Source organism: Gymnoscopelus braueri (genome assembly GCF_963280865.1).
Source record: "Gymnoscopelus braueri genome assembly, chromosome: 11".
Lineage (NCBI taxonomy): Eukaryota > Metazoa > Chordata > Actinopteri > Myctophiformes > Myctophidae > Gymnoscopelus > Gymnoscopelus braueri.
Window position 1 is genome coordinate 26,088,727 of NC_137613.1, and position 19,693 is coordinate 26,108,419.

The 19,693-nt window shown below is 43.6% G+C and overlaps 1 protein-coding gene across 1 annotated transcript in view; it reads right to left on the reverse strand.

The window, feature by feature from the left end:
• nrsn1l (neurensin 1-like) overlaps positions 1 to 15,525 on the reverse strand; it is a 64,452-nt gene extending 48,927 nt beyond the window's left edge. Inside the window, exon 1 of the mRNA XM_080443263.1 lies at positions 15,408 to 15,525. The gene's annotated coding sequence lies outside the window, so the exon portion shown is untranslated. The remainder of the gene's footprint in view (positions 1 to 15,407) is intronic.
• Between the last annotated feature and the right edge of the window lie 4,168 nt (positions 15,526 to 19,693).

Sequence of the window (19,693 nt, forward strand, 5' to 3'; positions counted from 1 at the left end):
TTGGAGGGGGGGGGTAGATGTTTCAGAGGGTGTCAGGCAATCAATATCGTGATGAGGGCTGTTGTTCAGAGCCCTGATATACTGCATGCACACCAACACAAGAGTAATGACTACTATCCACAGACACTGGAGCGCTCATGAATTATACTTTATTGGCTGCACTTTGTCAGATATATGACTCTCCTGCCTGACCGTACGTATTCTGGGGTTGACAACATGCGATACATTCGCGGGCACACGCGCTGGCGTGCGCATACACACACACACACACACACACACACACAAGCACGCACACACACCGCCACACACACACACACACCGCCACACACACACACGCAGATCACAGAACAGAACATTCTATAACCTCCCCAACCATGACCTCAGGCACTTCGGCAGCAAAGTGAAAAACACAGATGAAAGCTTTGAAAATAACAAAACAAGACATTTTCAAATCAATACTCGTTTCTCCGAGCAGCCCCCCCCCCACGCGCCCTCCCCCCCCCCCCCCTCGTTTTGAACAGCACTTGATGATCCAAGCCATTACAACAGACTGTGAGGTACGCCGGGCTCTCTCTCTCTCTCGCTCTCTCTCTCTCCGTGCTCGACAGCGCACGCACGCGGACGTTGAACAATGTTGTGCCTGATTGCAAGAGCCTCTGTATATATATATATATGCTCCTCCTGGGGTGGGCTGGGGGGTTAATAAAGGGTATTGCACTGTGTTGTATGTTTCTCTTTACTCATTTATGTTCAGCTGGGTGAGGTCAGGTGCTATACGGTGTCCCTGAAGCCATATAGTGGTTGCATGTTTTCACCAGAATGAAACTCATGCGGCCTTGACCGGCGAGAGCAGGCTGGGGAAACAGTGTGAATACACACTCCCTGCTCCAGTGACTAAATCAATCTTTAAAATACACCACTCTCTCGCCCAACGAAGAAATTGAGAAACTGCGGACAATGAAGTATACGAGGCAGTGCAGTGGGGCACAGTAGGGAATAGCGTGTGTGTCTGTGTGTGTGTGTGGGCACACTCACACACACACACACACACACACACACACACACAAACACATGCCTGATGCGCTTACCGGTATGTGCGTTATCATGAAATAATAACGCATGTGAATAAATGTTGAATCATAGAGTTTGTGATATGCCATTCAGCGCATTGGGTTCACGAAATGCACTATACAAGCCTGATATATGTTATTATGCCTGTACCTAGCTGTACCCATAACAAAACCTGTACTCCATTTACTTTGTTGTATGACAAATAGCAAAAATGTAAGATCTACTAGTCCCCAACATATCGCGATGCAATGCGTTTTCCGTCTGAAGAAAATTAGCCAAAAATGGGGACGCCAGGCTTAATGTGGTTGAAGTTACAATAGTTTGGTGCGGGGGGAATTGGACAACATAAAAAATGCAGAGACAAACTCAGTCTTGCATGAACAAGCACAGAGAGAGAGAGAGAGTTATCTTGCAAAACATTTCAGTCAGACACATGTTCTTTGTACATGCGTCGCACCTCAACATGCAAACACATGCGCGCATGCACACGCAGACTGAAAGGGCCAGCCACTAGGCAGGCACAGCCACTTCATTCATTTCGCCCTGCTTGGCTGAGAGCGCCGGCTAATGACATGACAGAAGAGCTCCATGCAAATAGCCAACATCTGTCATAGCGCCGGCTCCACTCCATATATTTATTTGCTGATCCTACTTAATATTTCTGCATATTACTGGCTGTTTGTTGGAGGCGGACAGTGATACATGTTCCTGCATGACGCTGTACAAAAGAAAGCAATCTCCGCGCGGGAACCTCACATCCACTCGCGCTGCTTCCCCTAAATGCATATTTTATGCTGGCTTTGCAAGCCCTGCTGAAGGTCAGGGGAAAGAGGAAGGCCCTTTATTGTGGAAATGGGAGAAATGCATTTTGGTGGAGTTAATGTGTGTTGCATTTATCACCGACACAATAAGGGAGGCTAGATAATATATCTCATGCAATATGGAGAGAATACATTACTCTACAGGGGTGCGTCGGCACGCTTGCATCTGGGGTTCCATCGGTGAGTTATTTGGAAGCATATATCTGCTTATCTCGCTGACATTCGGCGCCCGACTGCACCCAAAAACCCGCCCCCGTTGTCAAAAGTGTAAACTCACTTCTGTAACCGCGTAAAATACCTATTTATGCGATTGCGCTAAGACTTAATTCCATCCAAAGCCATCTCTGATCTTTAAAAATAGGGGGAATATGCCAGGTATTGTAATCCTCTGCAGGAAATGTTATTAGGCTGTCAGAACATTGTTAGTTGGTGGGTATTTTCCCTATCATTTCAGGATATTTTTGGAAGGTGGTGTGTGTGTGCGTGTGTGTGTGCGTGCGTGCGTGTGGGGGGGGGGGGGGGGGGGGGGAGTCAAGCTTTGACATGGCTGGTATCCCCCCATCTTTCTCTCTCTCTGATCCCCTCCCCTCGCCTACCCATCATGCTCCTTGGCTGACACCAGGCCTGTCTCAGGTGCCCCCAGCACTGACTGGCAGGCCTCGGAAGTGGAGAGCAGCCTTTCAGCATGCCTGCTCGCTGACACAGCCAGACACATAGATCACTGAGTCCCAATGACAGCTCGTTATTGCTGGGGATGATAGAGGGTGTGTGTGTGTGTGTGTGTGTGTGTGTGTGTGTGTGTGTGTGTGTGTGTGTGTGTGTGTGTGTGTGTGTGTGTGTGTACTCGGTGTGTTGAGTCTAAGAGAGGTGGAAAGGCACGGTGTGAAACCTGCCAGAGGTTTTTGAACCTGAAAAAACCCAGGAGGCCTTACAAAAACAGAGCTGATAAGATGCCTTACTGGTTTATTCAAAAGAGGCAACATTGGCTTCGTGCCAATTACACTCAGAGAGTGTACAGATATAATCAAATGAACCGGATCTACTGTATCACATGACTCCAGAGATGATGTTTTGAGTTCTGGACAAGATGTGTAGGAGTAGCAAAATAATTACCTACAGTATAGTTCACTTATAGGCTATAAGTGTCAAATGGGCTACTGTAGAGCCACCATGAGGCCCAAGTATACGGGGAATGAGTTCCTTTGCCTAATGGTCCGCACAAGAAATGTGATGTTGATCGGTGTAGAACTTTGCGAGATTAGCTGCGGACAAACAAATACTATATATTCCGTACAGACCCACACAGGGGCCAAAATATATAATCTCTGACCCCGGCCTTAGGCCTGGCGGGGATAATTAACACTGAGGATTGTACTGTGCATGTATACTGAATGGACAAAGTCTATTTCCAATTCCATTCTGTTCCATGATGTTAATCAATAATACTAACAGGATAAACAGTGGGTCGATTGAGAGCTAAAATGGCTGCTTTAAATCAAAGGCTGAGTTGGGGGAGGTGTCACAACGGCACAATGCATTCCCTTTGTGATATTATATATTACAAAATAATGTGGAAATCATGCAGGAAAGGTTGACTGAACTGGGAAATTTTGCGGCGTATGATTATTTATCTTATAGGATGCAAAATAGAGTTGTTTGTACTGAAACGGGCGACATACCTTACTTATATTGGGAGGGTGTGTTCTGAGCCCTGGAACATGAACGATCCCTGATTGACCATCTTGTCCCTACAAATAGGACACAGCAGGTGTGTGTCTTTACACTTCTTAACCGAAACATGTTATCTACACCTTTACACCCTTTTTTGGTAGCACTTTTTAGTTTTGTCATCATTAATGTGCTGTGTCTACAGACAAGCGTTTTTTGGAGCGGGGGGGGGGGTTCGCTTTGGATTTGGATATCATGATGTCCATAGCACACGCATGCAGTGTTTATTGACACGCTGTGTGTTCGAACTGATCAACCGTTCGAACACACAGGTACTGAACACCATGGTACTGACCATGACACTAACCAGGATGCTGACATTATACTGACATTATACTGGCTAGGATACTGACCATTATACTGACATGATCTTGACCATGATACTGACATTATACTGACCAGGATACTGACCAGGATGCTGACATGATCCTGACCATGATACTGACATTATACTGACCAGGATACTGACCATGATACTAACCAGGATGCTGACATTATACTGACATTATACTGGCTAGGATACTGACCATTATACTGACATGATCTTGACCATGATACTGACATTATACTGACCAGGATACTGACCATTATACTGACATGATCCTGACCATGATACTGACATTATACTGACCATGATACTGACATTATACTGACCAGGATACTGACCATTATACTGACATGATCCTGACCATGATACTGACATTATACTGACCAGGATACTGACCATGATGCTGACATGATACTGTCCATGATACTGACATGATGCTGACATGATCCTGACCATGATAATTAGTATCAGGTCAGTGGGATAACGATTCAAAGTCAGGTTGTAAATTAGCGGGTTGTCAAACACAGCCAGGAGGAATAAAAAAGAGCAGAGCTCCTCTCCAGAAGTTGAAATGTTTCCAGCTTGAAGCGCCCAGGGCGCTGCGCCAAAACACGTCGGGCGTCGGGAGCACTGAAGCGCGATGCTCTGCACTGGGAAGAGGAGCGCACCAGCTCAAAGGTGCTCTCTGTGGACACGGACGCTAAAAAATAATAGTTTTGCATCTGCCAAACCTCCGTGGACATTCCTTTTGTTATGTTGGTGTGCAAGCATTCCTTTTGTCATCATTGTAACAGCAACAGGGGAACCTTCCATGCAGTAATGGGTTGACTGAACTAGGAAATATTGCGGCATATGAGAATTCATCTTATAGGATGCAAAACAGACAGGTGTTTGTACTGAAAGCAGGGGACATACCTAACTTATACTAGGAGGGTGTGAGGCGCTGGTCTGGCTCTGCGGTTCATCTTCCTATATGGGTTGGGGGATTTCAGTGGGGTGGAGACTTGGCGGGCTGGCCTTATGGTGCACTGTAGTGTGGCCGACGGAGTTGGGGCTTACTGGATCAGTGGGGGGTGTGCTATAGAACTGGGTGCTGTTGGTGCTCGCGCACTGGCGCATGGCACGCGCATGCAGTGGTGGAAAAAGTACTCAAATTCTTTACTTAAAAGGTAGGGTAAGTGATTTGCGTTGGTTAAAATAATTGTTAAATAGCTCTATATTCTGATAGTACTCATTGCTATAGAGTGTTTGTTCAGTATTAGGAGTCTCCTTGTCTCTCCATCTCTTTATTAAACAGAAAATGCATTTTCGTTTCAGTTTCAGTTTCATTTCCAATTTTATCCAACCAGGACAGAGAACTCAATCAGGATACAGATTAAACAAGTGAAATTGGAAGTGATGACACTAAGAAATGAGCATGCAAAATTGGAACTGAAAACTATACAAATTAAGCTTAAAAATGGGTACTTTCTCCTGATTGGCTGAGATTTTGACACCTACCGAAAAATGTATTTTCTGTTTATTAAAGAGCTGGAGAGACGGGGAGACTCCTGTTACTGAAACAAACACTCTATAGCAATGATTACTAATCAGAATATAGTATTTTAACCTTAAAAAAAAGTACTTTTTGTTTTAACCAAAAAATATCACTTACCCTACTTTTAAGTAAAAGTATCAATACTGCAAAATAGAAATACTCTGTTACAAGTAAAAGTCCAGAGTTAAAAATGTACTTGAGTAAAAGTACAAAAGTATTGGCATAAAAATGTACTTGCACCAAAAGTAAAAGTACTAAAATGTTTGAAAATAGCAGATCTACAAGCTCACAACACGTCGCGATGCGACGCTATTTTCAAAAAGCCTCGGTATAAAATAGGGCCAAAGTGGTTAATGTATATTTCACAATATCATAATTTATATCTGAAAAGTAACTAGTAACTAACGTTCTCAAATAATTGTAGTAGTAATAGTACAATATTTGCCTCTGAGATGTAGTGGAGTAGAAGTAAAAGTACTGAAAATTTAAAATACTCCAGTAAAGTAAAAATACCTCAAAATTGTACTTAAGTAGAGTACTTGAGTAAATCTACTTAGTTAATTTACACCCAGTGTCGGTATGGCTGGCTGTGGCCGGGCTGCTTGTATAGCGGTGTACTGGGTCAATAACAATAACAGTAATAATAGCTTAAAGAGACCTGTGCAGATGGTGAGGTACAATAACCCAACCTGTTGTTGTAATCAATTCTGGACTGAATGAGAGCTGCATGTTTCTGTAGTTGTTTTTTTTTGCTTTGTTTTCTGGTAATTCTGTATTGTATTTTTTTGGGATGGAATAGAGGTGGGTTTGTTTGAGTTATTGTGTATTGAAAACAATTATAATTGAGGCAGGCTAAATAAACTATGAATCTGAAGAAAATCATGTGTTATCAATCATCATATACAGTCTAGTGGCATATGCATGTGTGTGTGCTACATGCACTTTTCTGTGTGCATTTGTGTCTCTTGACAGTCAAAATTGGAACAGAGATACAATTACATGACCACTCAACAACAATGGATTATAGAACACTCACAAAGAACCTTGCGAGATCATCATTTATATACAGCATATGTATGTGTGTGTGTGTGTGTGTGTGTGTGTGTGTGTGTGTGTGTGTGTGTGTGTGTGTGTGTGTGTGTGTGTGTGTGTGTGTGTGTGCGTGCGTGCGTGCGTGCGTGCGTGCGTGTGCGTATGTGATGATCATCATGCCATAAAACAGCCAGTCTCCACTACAATCAGTCCTTTTCATGAGAGCACGGACGCAAAATGAAGCTTTTGTGCTCAAACAATACAGCCTATTGATCTCAGCCATGTCATCTGTAAAGTCTGGCTGTTATTATTTCTGTAGGACCATGGGAGAGCGTGCAATGTCTTCTTTAAGGGGGTGATGGCTCTGTTTCTCGATGCGATCTCCGTTACGCAACCCAGGTTATTCAACACACGACCACCATGGGGGGGGGGGGGGGGGGGGTTATATGTACTAGATCGTCACTGTCGGGCAAAAACCTTGTATGTCCAAAACTGTTACTTTTGGGTGGAAAAAGAACCTGTGTTCCAATGGATCCAATGTAGTTATTATTTAGTCACAGGCCCTGGGTTCAATATTTATAAAACCTATATTATAAGCAACACTTTTTTCATTATTTTCCAGCCAAAAAGTTGCGAAATTTGCAGACCTACGAGCTCACAATGCCTCGCGATATGATGCGTTGTGAGCTTGTAGATCTTCTATTTTCACGCAACACTGACACGTTTGTGTTTTTATGAGAAAAAAAACAAAACATAGAAAGATTAAATATGGAGATACAAGGTTTCCATGACATACATGGGACCCTATATAAACCACATTGGTTTGTGTCTGCGCATGTGCATGTATGTCATCATCATGTTATCAAATGTATCGATTTATTTCCCTGAAATGATTCACTTTTTTTTGTTTTGTTTAATCATTCGGTTTTGGACCAAAAGCTATAATAAGCCACAGTGACAGAGAGAGAGGAGGGCAGCGGGCATTCTGGGCGAGTGTTGAGTCACCATTTCTCTGAATCTCTGTCATACATAAATACTATAACAGAGAGAGAGAGAGAGAGAGGAGAGAGAGAGGAGAGAGAGAGAGAGAGAGAGAGAGAGAGATGAGAGAGAGAGAGAGAGAGAGAGAGAGAGAGAGAGAGAGAGAGAGAGAGAGAGAGAGAGAGAGAGAGAGAGAGAGAGAGTTATGTATGAAGTAGGTCAGCCCTGAATGTCAGACTGACTGAACGATGTGTTAAAGGAGCACTTCACCCCTGGAAGAAGTTTCGGTCTTTTAATGAAGTTTAGGAGTCAAGAAACAAGATCCTGGGTTTTTTTTTTTAATAATCTGTGTTTTTAGATATCTAGTAATCTTCGCAATATTCGTGACGTTATTTGCATCATGAGAGATTGGTCTCATTCCTTTCCGCACTACATGTCTCGGCGTGTCTCAGTCAGACCATCTCAAAGACAGCCCCAATGGGGTGTCCGTAACACTTTGTTCAACCTTCTTTCGCCACTCGGCCACTCCCATTAGCTGCGGCCAGCGGCCCTTGCAGTGAGGCATTACTTTACCTGAGTTATCTTCTGATAGTTGTACTTGAATGTTGACATGAAATAATAATCCTGTGTAGTGTTTCATAAGCGCAAGCTTGAAAAAAAAAATACAGCGTGGAGTAGCAGCGCTGGTAAACAAACACCGTCACGAAAGGCTAGGATCATAATACCAAGGATGTGACAGTGATGTCAATACTATGCGACACGGAAGTGAAACTGCATGAAGATACTTATATGTCCCAGTGATATGACATCACTAACGAATCCTTGGACATAATATGTAACTAGATGAACGTTTGCGAGGACAGCCAGTGTTGCCAGATATTGTGAGAGAAATAAGCAGCCAGGTCTATGAAAACAAGCCCAAAAGAAAAATAACTATGCCAAGAGCACTTTACCTAGACATGGGATATTATATATTTGAAAATTGCTGATCTACAAGCTCACAACGCTTCGCAACCCATTGTGAGCTTGTAGATCTGCTATTTACAAAAAAATCTTGAGGGGGAAAAAGTCCAAAATGTGGATTTTTTGCAAAATATTTTTATTTGCTTTTCAAAATGTGGAATATTTTTGACACATATTTGTTAGGGGCTCCCTGCCACAAATTATAATTTCAGATGGGGGTCTGTGGAAAAATACATGAACATGTTTGAGAACCACTGGTTTAAACAGCAATCAAAACATTTGGAAACAAGCCCAAATATCAACTACATTTTAGAAAGAAGCCGCTTATAATAAGCAGACATGGCGACACTGGCATGCTGTTTGGATGTGTTATTGTTGGAGATCACACCCACATGGAACCTCCCCTGCCACAAGGCACCAAAGCATTCTGGGAGTTGAAGTTATAGGCAGTGATACGCTGTGGTCCCCCTGTGGTCCCCCCTGTGGTCACCCCTGGAACTTCTTCCAGGGGTGAAGTGCTCCTTTAAGTCTTCTAACCAGGTTCTCCACGGTCTCTCTGCATGACCTCTTTCATCCTCTCCTCTCCTCATCCTCCCCTCCGCTGACCATTTTTCCAGTCAGTGTGGTTTTCCGGTGGCCTATAATAACCCCTATACGGCCCTCTCTCCGACCAGGCTTTATAGCCTCAATGACTGACTGGAGCTACACAGTATATAGTGTCTTGTGTGTGCTCTCTGATGATGAGACGGTGCGTCCACTGCCAGTGGGATGCCATGTGCCATTAGAGTCAACTCTGGAATGCCCTCCCTGAACCACCTGAGAGCCCTCTGTCCATGCTTTTAAAAGAGGACTAAAGACCAGCGGTGGGAGAAGTACTCAGATATTTCACTTAAGTAAAAATAGCAATACCGCAATATAACAATACTCTGTTACAAGTAAAAGGCCTGTGTTCAAAATGTTACTTGAGTAAAAGTACAAAAGTGTTGGCGTGGAGTAAAAGTATAGAAAATTTGAAATACTCCAGTAAATTAAAAGTATCTCAAAATTGTACTTACAGTAAGTACAGTACTTGAGTAAATGTACTTAGTTACTTTACACCACTGCTAAAGACCTACCTTTTTAATAAAGCGTTTTTTTAGCTACACTTCTGCACTGGAGTATAGTGGTGTCGTTTACCTGGGCTACCAAAGCAAACAGTAAAAACACCCAAAATACAGCAAGAGGGCACGTGTGTTTCTTAGGCCTGTCCCCGACTAAGGATTTGTATAGTCGAATCTGATTGGCGACTAATTGCCAATAGTCGACTGGCAGTCGACTAAGGACACCCCCCCCCAAAATCTATATATATATATATTTTTTTGCATGATTCGACTGAGATTGGCAGTCGAATCAGTCTGATTCGAACGCCAATCTCTCAGTCAAATCATGCAAAAAATATGTTATGCAATAGAGGAACATTCCATTTGGCTGTAGGGGTGCTTAGTGTCTGATTTAACATAATACTATTGGTTTCTCCCAATAAATCATGATGTATATCCTATTTTCGGCAAACTATTAGTTAATTAACTCATTCAGTGCCAAACTTATCACCCCTGTGCCAAGGCCAAAAATACATTGTAAAAAGAAGTGCTTAGGAGCCGAGATACAGCCTTTTTCAGTAAGAAGTTAAACAAGAAGTGAATGGAGCAGCAAATCTTCAAATCAGCATATCTTGGGTTATGAAAAAAAAAAAAAAAAAAAAGAAATCATGACCACTCTGGGCTTATGAAAAACGTGACGTCGGCGACGTCAATGGCACTGAATGAGTTAATATAAAAAACTAAGCCAATCTCTCAGTGGAATAATAAAAAAAATAAAAAAATAAATAAAAAAATGGCAGTCGACTCAGACACCCCTCGACTAATTAGTCGACTATTCGACTATTAGAGGTCAGGCCTACTGTTTCTGCAGGTAAACACCACACTCCTCCAGTGGCTGACGACTGCTGGCATAGAGGGAAATTATGGGTAAAGGATTCATACATTGATTTGTTATATGTAAACACAGGTCAAAGTTACATACTAAGCCTTTAACTGAATTGAATTCTCTTTTTCCAGTTGGTCCCCCTGGGGGGGCCGTAGCCCCCACTTTGAAAACCACTGAACTATACAATAGGTAATTCAAGTGTGCAGTCAGACTGGCAAAACAATGACTGCCCCCCAGGAAAAAGTATACACCTTGCTCGGGTTATGAAACAAATATTTCATAATTTATTTTACTCCGCAGTAGGACTGTGTTTAATATAGGAAATGCACAGTAACGCCTGTGAGACAGAATATTACCCCAGAGACGGTTCTTTACCGTGATGAGGGGTGCCTTGATGATACAAACACCTCATACCTAATCACATCACCTAACTGCTGCAGTGCTCATAATCACAGTAAAGCAATCCCTCCCGGGTATTACCACTATAATCAACGGACGCATGTATTAATTTATTGCATTTTACAGTATCACTCCAATTGTGAGGCCTGCTCTCTGCATATAATATGAGAATATTGGAGGGGGGGGGGGGTTATGCAGATATGCATTACACTCTTGAGTGTAACTGCGTTGGTTTGATTTTGCACGTTACTGTATGTCCGTCCATCCATCCATCTTCCATCGTCGGGCCGTGGAGGCAGCAATTCCAGCAGAGAATCCCCTTTTCCCTGCCTACATCAGCCAGCTATAACTGGGGTATCACGAGGCATTCCCAGGCCAGCATGGAGATATATATCCCCCACCTGGTCATCAGTCTGCCCCGTGGCCTCTTCCTAGCAGGGTGTGCCTGGAACCACCCTGGGGAGATGCCCAAGATGCCCAAAGCACTTCAACAAAGGAGCGCAAAGAGGAGCAGCGGATCTACTCCACGGAGTCTCTCATGGATGACTTGGCTTCTCATCCTATGTCCCTACGGGAGATGCTATAGCCACACTCCTGAGAAAACCTATTTCAGTTTCCGCGATCTTGTTCTTTCGGCCGTGACCCACATTTCCTGACCATAGGTGAAGGGTAAAGGAATGAAGAGTGACCGGTAGATCGAGAGCTTTGCACTCTGGGCTCGGCTCTCCTTTTCGCCCATAACAGTGCGGTACAGCGAACACAATCCCGCTCCTGCTGCTCCGATTCTCCAGCTGATCTCCCCCTCCGTCTTCCCTTCACTCGTGAACAAGACCCCGAGATACTTGAAATACTTCACTTGTGGTGAGGACTCACTCCCTCCCCGGAGTGGGCAATCCACCGGTTTCCTGCTGAGAACCATGGCCTCAGATGTACTGTATGTGCGTTACGTTATCAAATTGATTGATTTCGTTTTTTGAACGGATTCGTTTTTTTTTTAATTCATTCAGTTTTGGTCCAAAAAGCTTTATTCAGCTGTAGTGAGAGAGAGGAGGGCAGTGGGCGAGTGTTGAGTCACCATTTCTCTGAATCTCTGTCATACATAACTACTATAACAGAGAGAGAGAGAGGGAGAATCAGAGTACGAAGTAGGTCAGCCCTGCATGGCAGACTGACTGAACGATGTGTGTTAAGTCTTCTAACCAGGTTCTTCACGGTCTCTCTGCATGACCTCTTTCATCCTCTCCTCTCCTCATCCTCCCTGCCGCCGCCAGTTTTCTCCAGTCAGTGTGGTTATAATAACCCTACGGCCCCCGGAACCACCCCGGCCGAGGCTTATACCGTGAGCTCACACACCGGCAGCCACAACAAGCACCAGAGGGCAGATCTACGTGCGTCGCCTATTAGAATCACCAGAGACAGACACCAGCGGTCTGCACTTCTACTATACCCGCATGTGAGCTCTCCTGTTGGGCACAGCTGCTGGCAGGAGAACACCTTGAGCTCTCACTGATTGATATATTAATGAGACTGCCTTTTAACCCATTAAGACCGGGAACGCATCTGTGTCATTTTAGATTTTAGCTATAACCATTATTTTATACTTTGGCTATTCAAAAATAGCAGATATACAAGCTCATAGCGCAGCACCGAGTGCCACACTATGAGCTTGTAGATCTGCTATTTTTGAAAAATCAAAATTTTATTTGCAAATCTATGAATATATATTTTTTTAACTCAAATCTTTGCTTCTGGGGGCCCCTAGAACAAAATATTTTTAGATGAGGGTCTGCGACCAAATACATATAATTTTGGGGGTCCTTGACGTGAAAAAGTTTGAGCACCACTGATATATATAGCAGCATATGGTTTTCATTAAACTGTTAGGATTTAGAAGATTTGTAGATGCGTTCCCGGATTAAATGGGTTAATAAAATACAAACTCCATGATGACCATGGCAAAGACAAAGTAAATATCTGCTGTAAGCAATGCGCACAATAAGCAGGCTACAGCGACAGCAACATCTTGCGACAAAGTGGCTGCCGCTGGGAACACACAGTTAAGACTCAATACTGACTGAAGTTACAGTCCCTTTGTGACTCTCCCCCACACTTCATGAAAAGCACACCTTGCACCCGATTATGAAGAACGTTTCATAAATTCTTTTACACTTCCACGGTGGGAACGTTTAAGATAAAGAAAAGCACCGGTAACATTTGTGAGACAGAATACCCCAGAGACAGTGCTTTAACTGTGAATAGCGGCTCTGTTCAGATACAAACACCTCATACCTAACCACATCACGGTATGTAATCACGGTGCAGAATGCCCTCCTGGGTATTACCACTATAATCAACGGACGCATGTCTTAATTTATTGCGTTTTACGGTATCACACCTACAGTACGTCGCGGCGTGCTAAGCGTATGCCAGAATATTTGGGATCCTTCAGGGACGGAAATCAAGCCTCCAAACAATGAATACTGCTGATGTCCCACATTTCAGGTGAGTAAACAGCCGTCTGGCTTCAGTAAAGTACTTATCAGATTAGTGAAGTTTAAGTCTCTCATAGGATAAACTGAGCGGCATCATCCTTTTAAGGTTTGTTTTTGTGTGCGGTTTCAATCACTCAGGGGATCACGCCGCTGTGCGTGCCTACTGTACATTATCCATACAGTGTGTGCGTGTGTGCCTGTGTGCGTGTGTGTATGTGCGTGCGTGCGTGTTCATGCACCACAGCATGTGTGGGACAGGAATGTGTCCATGTACGTCTACTAATGCTCATCGGTATTTATCTATAAGGAATATTATTATAAGGAATTTTGTTTAGAATGGGCAGGCGTCTGGCTGTAAGCGAAAGATAACAGGAATATTGCACTTCTCAAAAAAACCCTGAAAGGGACAAATCTTTAAGCACTTGACCTCTTGGCCCATCAAAGAAGAAATAGCTAAGCATGTAATTTAAAGTGTGAAACGTGATTGCATGTTTTGCAGCGGTAAAACCACTTGCAGGACCATTTTAAGATTTTCCCCGTGCCTAGATAAGGGGACTTTGAAGAAGCAATTTCATGTGATGTTGGTCCAAATCCATTCCCCCGGAGCCTTTAAGCTGGGGCTGAAATCTCGCTGGTGTGAGGGTTTTTCTGTCTTACTGATCTGCTAAGCTCCACGACTCTTCAGCCACCGCTATTCACTGTAGCAGCGCTCCTCGAAGGGCCACAGTTTAACCTCACTCTTCCACTTAAGTTTGAGTCAAAAGTCAGTAGTACAGTAAATCATGCTGCTGTGGTAAATGCTTGGTCAGAATTCTGTTACCAACGGCCTCCCTCTCGTCCTGTATATTCTAAAGTCGCATTCCAATTGTAGAATATCCCCCTATTTCGACATCTGGAATGAACGATGGTAAAGTATCTACCAATGGGTATTAAGGTAAGTGGAGAATTTCACTGACAAAAGGACAAGACTTTCAAAGAGTGAATCTATATTATTACAGATTTGAGTAATTCACTTAATAGATCAATCTTATTCCAAAATAGATGGACTGCAAAAGAAAGAAACAAGATTAAGAGTCTGTACGCCCTGCTAGAAGCACCTAGACTAGTTTGTGCTCCTCCTTACATCTAATCTAACTAACTTTTGGGAGAAGAGGCCGTAGGGGCCATCCAAGTGCTTAAGTAAAGGCTATGGGGTCACCAAAATTAACATGGTTAATCCTGTAATCTGCAGGATTAGAACATGAGATGTCTTGTGTGCAAAGTTGAAATTCTGTCCTGAGTGGTGCTAGAAAGGCCACATGTCATGTCACAGGTCAATCAAATGGTTAGGGTTCATTCTCCAGCGTATGTGAATGCACTACAACAATTTTCGTCTCAATCCGTCAAATAGATTTTGAGACACCTTCTGTGCAATTGGAATTACTGGCCTAATGGTGGCGCAGGAGTTAAAAAAGCCATGAGGTCACCAACATCCGTAGGGGCCATCCTCATGGAGGTGCACTGTAAATGCCATGGCAGCCCAGCCCAATAGTTTCCAAGATATGTTATTTGAGGGGAAAGTGTTGGATGAACAGACAGACAGACGGATGGACAAACCGATCTGACACTGCCATCCTTAGAGCCCTGCCACTAGCAGGGAAAAAAAAAAACACAAGATACACAAAAAAAAAAGAAGAAAATAAAAAAAAATCTCTGACAGTGCATTAGTAGCCCATAGCCATTAGCAAACAAATCACATGGCATAAAAGATGAGAGGTCTACATCAAAAAAGTGAACATGATTGTGTCAGCATCACACAGCCTTGCACACTGGCCTCCAACCACATGCACACATCCCTCCCAATCCCCCCCCCCCCTCACATCTCTGCGTTTGCCTCACAGGAATTTCCCCCCAAAGTTTTAATTACCGGGTATATCGTGGGCGTTTCGGGACGAGCAATGCGAGCATATCCCCAGCATGCCTGAGAATGGGATTGTGCTCGGTTGATTGGCCAACTGCGCCAACTCTATTCCCCGGAAACCCGAGACTCTCTGTATTGTTTAAATGCAATTTAAATCACTTTCCTCAGAAAGACGGTTGCCTCATCTTACCTCTTCTCTCCTCGCCTCACATCGCCTCTCCTCGCCTCGTCTCTCCTCGCCTCACATCGCCTCTCCTCGCCTCTACTCCCTCCTCTCCTCGCCTCTCCTCTCTTCTCCTCTCCTCGCCTCTCTGCTCTTTATCTCGTCTCCCTTCTTCTCTCCTTTGGTCCTGTCCTCCCCTCACCCCGCCGCCTGGAGCTGCTGACACACGCAACACGGAAGCTTTTTTAGGGGTAATTACACAAGAAAACAAGCAACAACAACAACATAATGAGGCAGCAGAAATACATGGGGCTGCTTCCAGATCAGTTTAGAGCGCCGTGGAGGGCAGGGCACGCTTGGCATTTCGGATTACATGTGTCATCTGTTGTGTCTCTCATGCTGACAAGCTGGCTGACGGGGGTGAAAAGAGGTCACGTAGGCCCAGTGAGGTTATAGAGTCAGACCATGCAAGCGAGACTGTGCGGCTGTACGCGCGTGTTTATGCCCAGTTTGCACAACAGCCTGCGGGAGAAAACATAACCAATAAACCTGATGAACTCGTGTTCATAATCCCTACTGGAGTAACTCTTTTTGCATCTCTCTCGCCTCCCCCCACTCCCTCTGTTTGTCTCCCTTTAACTGTCTTTCTGTCTCGCCTCTCTCGTCCCAAACCGTTTGCGTGTTTATTTCAATTAACCCATTAAGACCTGAGGCCGATTCTACAGAATGTTTTCTAAATCCTAACAGTTTTTTGAAAAAGCCTACGTTGCTATATCAGCGGTTCTCAAACTCTTTCGTGCCAAGGACCCCCATTCTCAAAATATTTTGTTCCAGGGGCCCCCAGAAGCAAAGATTTGAGTTACAAATGTTCGCATTAAAAATATATATATTCAAAGATTTTCACAAATGTACACGATTTTTCAAAAATAGCAGATCTACAAGCTCGTAGCGCCGGCACACTGTGCCGGCGCTACGAGCTTGTATATCTGCTATTTTTGAAAAAAAATAAAAATCTGAAAATGACACAGATGCGTTCCCGGTCTTAACGGGTTAAAACATCTTTCATCAGCATGACAGCACGCTGATGAATCTTTTATCAATACGTATATCTGCACCCACTGATTATGACACACACGCGGGCATGAGGCTCCAGCTCGGATGTCAATAATTCATCGCTATAGCCGACGGAACGCGGCTTGCTAATAAGAGCACGATGCAGAAGAGAGGAGGCTGCCTCTTAGCGCGGCGGGAGGAATTACCCTCGCTGTAAGCGATTAGTCGCTGGTGCATACTGTAGAACCGTGCTCGGTTGAAAAACAAAACAACGTGCCAACCGCGGGCCACCGCCGACGGGGTGGCGTCCAGACTTATCCATATTCATAGGCTCTCTGGCAGGGGGATAGTGTTGTTTGTACTGCCTGGGCTCCGTCTCTTAACCCATTCAGACCGGGAACGCATCCTGTGTGTCATTTTAAGATTTCTTTGGGCTATTAAAAAATAGCAGATATACAAGCTCATAGCGCGGCACCGAGTGCCGCGCTATGAGCTTGTAGATCTGCTATTTAAAAAAAATTGTGAACATAATTTGCGCAAATCATGAATATATATATATATTTAAGCGAACATTTGTAACTCAAATCTTTGCTTCTGGGGATTCTACAATTGTCTTCTAAAACAGTTAAAAAAAAGAAAATAACTTATGTTGCTATAATATCAGTGGTTCTCAAACCTTCTCATGTCAAGGACCACCCAAAATGATATGTATTTGGCCGCGGAACCCCATCTTAAAATATTTTGTTCCAGGGACCCCCCAGAAGCAAAGATTTGAGTAAAAAATAATCTAATTAAAAATACCTATTCAAAGATTTGCACGAATTTTCAAGATTCACGATTTTTCTAAAATAGCAGATATACAAGCTCATAGCGCGGCACCGAGTGCTGCGCTATGAGCTTGTATATCTGCTATTTTTGAATAGCCCAAAGAAATCTAAAAATGACAGACACAGATGCGTTCCCGGTCTTAATGGGTTAAAAAAGTAAACAAATCACTGCCCCCCCCCCCCTGCCCCTAAGCGCACTGCGTGCTACTGTGCGCCGCGCATGTGTTTGTGCATGCATGCGTGTCCGGACGGCGCGTGTGTGTGTGTTCGCGCCCGGTGTATTTGGCTGCGAGTGTTTTGTGTGTGTGCACGTTCTACGTTTCACGTTCCCTCGTTTCTCATTTTTGCACGGTCAAAACACCGAAGGCCCCGTAATTGGACAGACATATCGTCGCCGTCAGGTGGAAACCTCTTATGTCCAAAGCAGTTGCTTTTCAGGAAACGGGAAAAATAACCTGTGTGTTCCTAAGGATTCAATGTAATTATTGTTTAGTTACAAGTTCTTGTTAACACTTTTCATTGGTGCAATATATAAAACCCACAGACACACACAAGCACTTCTGACTTTGACTTGTTTAAAATGTTTAAAAGAGCAAAGACAGCAGATCAACAAAAAAAAGACGTATAAAAAGTTTAAAAATGGAGATACAAGGTTTCTGCCGGACAGCGACGATATGTACCGTAACTCCACCAAAAACACGCTCACCTCTCTGCGCCGCAGGCCTCAGGCAAGGTCTGAGCATAGATTAGCTGATCTGTTTGTAGCGCGGCGCGCTCATCTGAGCCGCTGAAGCTTTTAACGTGAAATCCAATAGTTTCAGGGTCAACTGATCTCTGACAACATGTCTGGATGTATAATTCAGCCTATTAGCCGGGGGGGAAGGGGGCTTAGGTAAAGCGAATGTCCATAGAATTACTGGCATATTGACCCCTGTGTATTGTTGTTATCAGCAGCCGCACCAATGTCTGCAACACCATACAGTACATACCGTTTCTGTTGAATGCCTGCATATACTGTAGGACAAATGACAATGAACTCTACAGGTACTTGTACATGGTAAATGGATTGCATTTATACACTTTTTCTCGTCCTTCCGACCACTGCGCTTTAGAATGTACTTCACATTTACCCATTCACACACACTACAAACTGGAACACCATTACATATTACGCATTTATGCTGGACATATTCACACGCAGATGGCGTAGGCAACCATTCAAGGTACCAGCCTGCTCATTGGGAGCAATTAAGGGATCAGCGTCTTGCTCAGGGACACTTCGACAAGAGGAGCCGGGGATTGAACCGAGAACCTTGCGGCTCCCAGACAAAAGGAAAACGAGCAGAACATTCACACACCTGTAGATCGACAGGTGCGTCAGAGAAGATCATGCGCCGACTATCGTAGAACAAAGGATTCCCGCACACAGCCACACAAATATTTATTGGGAGCAATGTTTACAGCAAACGAAGCAAAAAGAAGCAAAGAACAGAACATGCACTTAAGTGCACTGACAAAAAAAAACACAATACCAAATCTGTGTTGTTTGTTTCTGCGGTGTCAACTAATAAGACAGAATCAGCTAAAAGGAAACAACTAAAAGGTTCACTTCCCCCCCAAATTCCCCAAAATGAGGATGAGCAACCTTGCCGGGGGGGGGGTCATTCCAAGTTACGTTTCACAGAGCAGAGACCCATTACGACTCATGCGTCGCATCTCAGCGTTTTTATTATTATTTGCTGTCATGTTCAATCAACTCCCTTTGGAATTGGGTCACCCCTTCGTCTCTCTTCCTTTTCCCTCCCTCCATCCATCCTTCCATCCGTCACATCGTCCTCTTTCCTCAACACAAAGGGGCCTTCCTTCCTTCCTTCCCTCAGAAAGCAAAACTGTGCACCGTTAATTAACCCATTTAGACCGGGACAGAATCTGTGTCATTTTTAGATTTCTTTGGCTATTAAAAAATAGTAGATATACAAGCTCATAGCGTGGCAACGAGTGCCGCGCTATGAGCTTGTAGATCTGCTTTTTTTGAGAAAAATCTTGAAAATGTGTGCAAATCTTTAATATAATATAAATATTTTTAAAGCGAACATTTTTAACTCAAATCTTTGCTTCTGGAACGGCATATTTTGAGATGGGGGTCTGCGGCCAAATATATATAATTTTGGGGGCTCCTTGACATGAAAAGGTTTGAGAACCACTGATATTATAGCACCATATATAAAAATTTAAAATAAAATGTTAGGATTTAGAAGACATTTGTAGAATCCCCCCAGAAGCAAAGATTTGAGTTACAAAATGTTCGCTTTAAAAAAACATGTATATTTAAAGATTTGCAAAAACTTTTTTTTCAAAAATAGCAGATATACAAGCTCATGGTGCCGCGCTATGAGCTTGTAGATCTGCTATTTTTTGAATAGCCCAAAGAAA